Here is a 7,376-nt window from a genome sequence, read left to right as displayed (position 1 = left end):
TTTTGATTTGCTGTGATGAGAATATAGTGGATATAACAACCTCTTATCACTTATGTTTGGGTCCATCACCCAGTACAGGTCTGTTTATTTGCAATTCATGAATTTAAAATTATTAATTCCATGTTCTAAATGCTTGCATGAAGCTGTTGCTTCATCTGCTTAAGGAGGACTGGAAGTGGCACTTAGTGCCATGGGCTAGTTGACATGGTGGTGTTAGGTCATAGGTTGGACTTGATGATCTCAGAGTTCTTTTCCAACCTGAATGATTTGGTGATTCTATGATTTCTTTTCTTGCCTTATAAAGGTAAGAACAAGATGCCACAGTGCTTGGGTTCAATGCATAAATTAGCAACATTTGAAGAGTTCTTATGGGGCAATACACCACTGATATTTTTATTCAAACTAGGAAAATTGTTTGTGCCTTGATAAGCAGGAGATTCAGCGCCATTTTTCCTGGAAAAACTCTGCACAGGAAGATTTGTGAATTCCCACCTGACTCAGCCCAGCTTGCAGAGAATGGGCACAGCTGTTGGAGGAACTGAGGCAGAGTCTGCATTTGGGTGTTGCAGTGGTTAAAAGATCTGTCTATAGCTTGTACTATTTCAAACAAACAGTCACGGTTAGGAACCTTTGCAAAGCCCCAGAGTTAAGGGTTGAAAATACCAAATAGTGGTTTTTGGAGTGGTAAACAGTGTCTGCTAACAGCCAGACGGTTGGGTCTCTACAGCTTCTTGAGTCGCTCGCTTTCCTCCTGGTACAGAAACATCTGTATTAGTCCTTTAACATTCTCAGGACTCTGCTAAGAATTTAACAGCAGCTGAGCATGCAGATGTAGCTCAGACCTGAGCCTATTGTGGGGTAGCAGTCTCTGCTCTCTCAAGAGGCACATGAAAAAGATCTGAACTCAGCATTCTGGGACACAGTGTCTGCCAGTTAAACTATGAATGTGCTTTGGATTTCCCAAGAAATCTAAATTGCCTAATTTAAAATCCATATTTATAAATCGCACATCACTGTCAGGCCTTCTATGAAAGAAAGCACCCTTAAATTTTATAGGAAATGGAGGGGGACTAGAATTTAAACCTGCAATTTTTTTCCATACATGATTAAGTTGGAACATCTATGCAGTCTCTGTCATCAGAGATATCTAACCAATTCCTAGTCACTGCAGCACTGAGATCCAGCCCCATTCCACAGACTGGAAGCAAATGGTTTGTGTAGATTTGGCTATTTCTTTTGACAATTGTTTTAGGAAACAATATTTGAGTTTTTAAGTATGAACTAGCTTAATACATGAAGATAATTTCTGCTTTCTGCTCCAGTGAGACTACTGCCCATATTGCACTATTTCATTACAGAAAGCCATCGCAGCATCATAAATAAAACAACAAATCTTCAGCATATGGAAAACGCTTCTCAGTTTGACAGGATTTAAACAAGTTCAGTGTTGCAGGTAGTTGCCCCAAGAGACAAAGATCATCCTCATGCTGCTCCGGCTGATGCATGCAGAAAGGCAGCATCAACATTTCTGAGTCTCTGTGGGTTGATGGACTTCCTCAATTGCCAGCTTGTGACAACAGATGAAATGCACGTGCATGTCATAGTCTAGACATCGCCTGAGCATCTGAACCACTTCCAAACCAGTTTACCTAGACCTTGGATTTCTGCCGATAGCAACTGATCCAACACAGACACTTACCTTGGCACGGTCTTTGTGCAATTTTTTAATGTCTGCTCTGGTGAAAGACTGGCTTTTGTAGTACAAAGGCTTTTGAGGAGCTGCATCAGCAGAACCGTGCAGTAGTAAATACAAGGGTGACATTTGGTACCTGCTGTTGAAATGGAGTCACATATGATGAAGGGACTGTCTGATATATAGGGGCATGTTGGTTGCACTATAGTGATAAATTGTTTCTCCATTATGTCTAGGAGACAGAAGTGATGCACATACAGCATACTGACATGCTGTCGCTTCTGTGTTTAAAACGTAGTAGAAATCTGGGAACTGAACAGCTCTTCTTATTTGATTATGCCAGTGCTGGTCAATATTAAAATGACAAAAAGAAACAATGCCTTTGCTCTCAATTATCAGTGATTTTTTAGACAGGGCCTTATTTCATATTGTGACAGGGTTTCTTTGTACCAGCTTAAAACTTTCTGATCACAAATAACTCAGAATGAGTTTCTAGGCATTATGTATAGTGAAAACACACGATCTGATTAGAAACTGGTACTGCAGGGAGTCTGCAGGCAAACACAATCATCATTTTATAAGTATCTGTAAATTTGAAGTTTACCTATGCTGAAAGAGTAAAATGCCCCCTTCCATCTTACACCAAGCAGGTATGTAGTTTATGAGGTGGGTAGGACTTCATTTGACTACCTCTAACTTCACACCCTAAATCACAACATAACATTGCATTAGTCTTTAGTGTGAGACTCAGAATATACTCTATCATCATTATCTGTGCCATTACACAATATCAATAATATTCCTTTTTATATGATAATTCAGCACATGGATGAATTTCTGTGTAAGTGATTATATGGTCAGAAGCAGTCTTCCCGTTTCATGGTTAGAATATAACCAGTATTGCTATCTATACTTAATCATTACTCCAGATACTGTCTGATTGTGGAACAAATACCAGCAATGCTCAGAGTGAAAAACAAGGTCACTGCCTCCCTGCTCAGTGCTGACTCATCAGGCAAGATTTCTTATTACTACTGTACCATAAGTCACCTTTGAGCTTCACACTACTAATCAAAAAGCCCTGGTTCTTTATATACTTTCTGAATTAAATAATAATGCTTTTTCTTCCCTCTCCCCTCTCCCACATTCCAGTGCAGTATCAATGAGGCATATTTAGCATATTTCCAGTGTTAGACTGTAATTTTAATTTTTGTGATGCATGCACAGTGCTAGACAGGTGTTTTGAAATGTAAATAAAAGACAGTGTAGCGTGGGACTCAACTGCTGCAGAAGACTCCAGCATGGTAAGAAGCGCAACATCTATCTGTTTAATAGGGCAGCAGGCTTGTGTAATGAGCAGAAACCACCCATTTAAAGTCTTTACCACAGCTCTCCAACTAAAATGTAAAGCACATTCTGAGAAGGCAGGAGGTGGAAGAGCAGAGCTCCAGCCTAGCGTGGAGGGTAGTGCACAGCAGCTCAGTAAAATCCTCTCTATGATGTATATAGGAAGGGTACGACAGGCTCTTTAGCAAGGCAGGAGCCAGCAAAGAGCAGCGGGCAGTGTCTGCTCTAACAGGCATGATGCTGAGCAGCAAAAGGCCGTGTATGCATTTTAAATGCATGTGCTCTGGGGAGGTTTCTAAGCAAGTTATCCATTTCCAACATTATGTGCTTGTGGTTAAAGGGATTAGCCAGTGGTAATCCAGTTCTGGAGGAGATTAATTTTCAAAACTTCTGCAGTGGACACATTTTTGACTCTGCTGTCTTGGGTGGAGAGTTAGGCTGAGTGGGGAAGGGAGAAGGATGAATAACGCCCACCCTCTGTTTATCTCTCCAACAGAGGCCTCTACACAACTGTCAAAAAAGCTTTTATTGTCAGCATGTTTTTAGGCCACTTAAGATGACAAAGTGCAGAAACCAGTTAGGCAGCCTTCTATAGAAGGTGAAGGCCTGTGCAAACAGAGCTCCGGGCACAAAACTACCCCTTAGGCAATGAGGATTTACACCATTGTCCGGTAGCAGTTCTAGAATTAGCAATATATTTGTATTTAAAGCTTGATCATGACTTCACATCAGATGGGTTTATGCAATATGATCCTACTGCCTTCAGTTTTGCTAATTTAGTAGGTATTGATGCAAGCAAGGTGAAAAACCAGGAGAAAAGCAAGGAGGTACTATGCTAAAACAAATAATGTGAACAGCACATTCGATTTCTCTGTATAGTGTTATATCTTTTAGCTACTGTTATCTTGAAAGCTACATCTGAGCTATGCTACATGAACTCTTTGGCTTCCCATTAAAACAATATTTCAAATAGTTCTTACTTTCAGAAGCTGCTTTTCAGTGCTTCAGCCTTTTCAGGCAGAACCAGTGCTGATGCTAATGACATCAGCATTGATGTCTATCCCACAGACCATAGTAGGTCTCTAATTCCATCAAGAGAAAGGCTTGAGGAGTTGGCTAATGTCACCAGAAAACCTCAATGGAATTACAGCTGCAATTGTGAAGGGTCTGGAGTATTTCACATGCTGCAGTATAGGAAAGAAGTACTATCACTCTGCTGCCTGCCTGCTGTTCTCCCAAGCATAGTCTTATTGAAGTTTCCTGATCAGCATGGAAAGATTAGGAGAGGATACATCTGTTACCCCTCAGTGTCAATGGAGGTGTCTCCTCAGGTTTTGTAAGCCTAAGTGAATTAGGGGACCTCCACCCAATTGCCCTGCAGCCTGTGCAAGGGATGATTTGTTTGTGAGGAACTGGCTTCCAACAACTGCAGAGAGCCATGTTTACAACTTTGCTTTAGGAACAGGAGGTTAATTTGATTGTATTGCCTTGGATGATGGGCTTAACCCTATATGTGCCTGTATTTGTATTATGCATATACTGCCAATATTTTTTTTAAGGTTTTTTGCAGCTGAGATTGCTCTTTGTCTGTTTCAGCCTCTTGCTCTCTGTGAACTTGCTTTTTCTTTCTCCATCTCATAATGTGAACTTCCTGTGCACTACTGTTCAGATAGCTAAAGACTTTGCTGCCTGAAGGCACTAGCACCCTTCTTCTACTTCTTTCCTCTTGGAGGTTAGAAAACTGATTTCATATGAAACCAGAACATATGTGTGTGTACATATGCTTTGCTGTATGACAACTGCAGCTGAACACACCTATGCAAGCCATGCCAAAAACAGAAGGAAACAAAAACCCCTCAAACTCAGTAACAAAAAAACCCCAAACAAAACAGTAGGTTTAAAAAATAAAATAACAAAAAGCATCAGTGTTATGCTGTTTCATTAAAATCAGAATGCAAAGACATATGGGCAGCACCTGGGTCTGTAGCCATAACCCCACTGCCCACCAGGAATATACAGCTTTCTCTTCCTGCTGTAAGCAGGGGTCAGTGATCATATTTTGCTTACAACTTCTGAAAATCACCTTCATATAAAAACTGCCTTCTTTCAGATTCACAGCACACATGCCCTGAAACTTTCTTAGCAATGCTACCTTTAAGGAGTGTTATAGTACCTCCTCTTGCTTCCTCCCATCCCCTCAGCACCCAGTTCCAGTTGGACTGGCAGAGATGCTATCATCCATGCACTCCTCTTCTTTCACTGTAGGCTCTTGCAGAATTACTCTTCAAGCTGAGTTATACTCCCAGGCTCCTTAAAATATCACAGATTTTCAGCACAAGCTGAAACCTAATTACACTAATGAACAGAGAGCTTTTATCTTGCATTTTTGCCAAGTTCAAGTATTATGGCTCAAACCTTCATAATTACCCCATCATTTTATCTGTGATTGCTTAGCGTGATGATTTCATGAGCTTTGCTAAGGAAGAGGTAATCTAGACAAGGAACATTTTCAGGCTATCTGGCAGCCTTTCTTTTCAGAAGATGTATTGTTCCTATTGGAATGTACAATTTTATCCAATTCATCTTGACATTTTGCTGCTTGCATGGTGAGAGCTTAAGGAAAAAGATGGTTTAGTCTTTGTCATCTTTTCTTGTTTGCTGTTAGGCTTGAAAGCAGAGCAATGGCTGTCTATATGCCAAAAGAAAAGACAACTGACTTCCTTCTGGGTTTATCTGGCCTGCTTCAAGCTAATTTAAAGAAGTAGTCCTGGCAGGCCACATAAATGAGGACATAAATGGTCATAACCTGTCTGGGGAGACTTTTAAATGCACCTAGCAGATTTAAGAGCACATATCTAATTGTGCCTAAATCACTTATGTTCTTTTATAAAAATCCTTGTCTCCAGTGCTCTTCTGCAGTAAAACAATGAGTCTTCATGGACAAAAGGAGGGAGAGGGATCTTGGGCTTTGAAACTGTTGATTTGCTTTTAAAGGTAATGTTCAAGAGAAAGGAAAATTAGACCTTGAAAAAGAATAGTATTGCACAAAGGAAAAATATCTTTAGTCATAAGGATGGCCTTTCCTAGGATGTCCTTTAGGCTTTATTTTTCCCTGGCAGCATCTTTTTCTTGCAAACAAAGCATAAATCTTGAGTTTAATATATCTTTTCCAAAGTGATCATGTGCAGTCTTTAACAAAATATATGGAAAGCATTATATTCCCACGAGGAGCTGCATCATTTCCCATCTGGAAAACTCTTGCAGCTAGCCTTTAGAAGATAGAACTGTTTTCCCATGATATTTTATTTTAAACAATCTTATACCAGACTAAAATGGAAATTTTTAATTTTATGACAGACTGGATCTTTTATTTTTAATTGTTTCTGTCAGTTTGGAAATATAAGAGCATTTATTGCATTTTATTTTGAGAATGTCAGAAAGTTTCAGTTCAGTAATATTAAAGGATTTCATTTAGACCATGGTGAATCACAGTATAAAATATTAAATACTGTAGATATGTTATATAGATGGTTACATTAATATTTAATCCTTAGGTCAGAGGAAAATGCATGAAAACAATAAAGCCAAATCAATTTTTTTTAATACTAGTGAAGATCTTTATGCTATTTAAATGAAACAAAACTGTATTATTAATTTTGACTTTCTTTTATTGAGAATGAAAGTTTCAGCTTTGCCAAAAATGCCATCTTTAATCTTGAATATTATCTGCAGTTATGTCTCTGTCTCAGAAAGGAAATTGCAGAGCTGGTAGAGGTAGAGAGAAGGTCAGAGAAGCTCAAAGATGTGAAGTGGCTGCTGTGATCAAGTACAGGTCTGGCATCCGGAAAGAGGGGAATGAGGGCAGATCTGGCACCGTGATGGCCTGGAAAAGTGTAACAGGATAGATTATTCATTTCTTCTTCCAGTGTAAGCAGGAGAAAGGACTGGTGGTGGAGTCAAAGCAGGCAAGAGAAGGTATTTCCCTGCACAAGTACACATAATCTTGCATGTGGAAGGATCAAAGTTTTACCAAGCAACTGAGAAAACTACGTGGTGAAAATTGATGGCAGGCTGCTGGGCACAGAGGTGCTGCCTCTGGTTTGGGAAGCCCCTGGACTGTGAATGCTGGAGGCCAAGGGAAGTTAGCCAAGTGTCTTCTTGCATGGCCCTCCTTGGGCTCTCTGGTCTTCTTAAAGGGCTTTCCAGAGTTAAATCCTAAAAACACTAATTGAAATGGCCTTGGCCATAGCTTTCTAAGAGCTGCAGTTGCTCGTTACACCTCATTCCCAAAAGACAGGCTCCTCATGGAGCCCGATCTCCTTCCCAGGCACTGATG

Source organism: Acanthisitta chloris, unplaced genomic scaffold (assembly GCF_000695815.1).
Source record: "Acanthisitta chloris isolate BGI_N310 unplaced genomic scaffold, ASM69581v1 scaffold30759, whole genome shotgun sequence".
NCBI classification, from domain to species: Eukaryota; Metazoa; Chordata; class Aves; order Passeriformes; family Acanthisittidae; genus Acanthisitta; species Acanthisitta chloris.
This window is presented reverse-complemented; position numbering follows the sequence as displayed.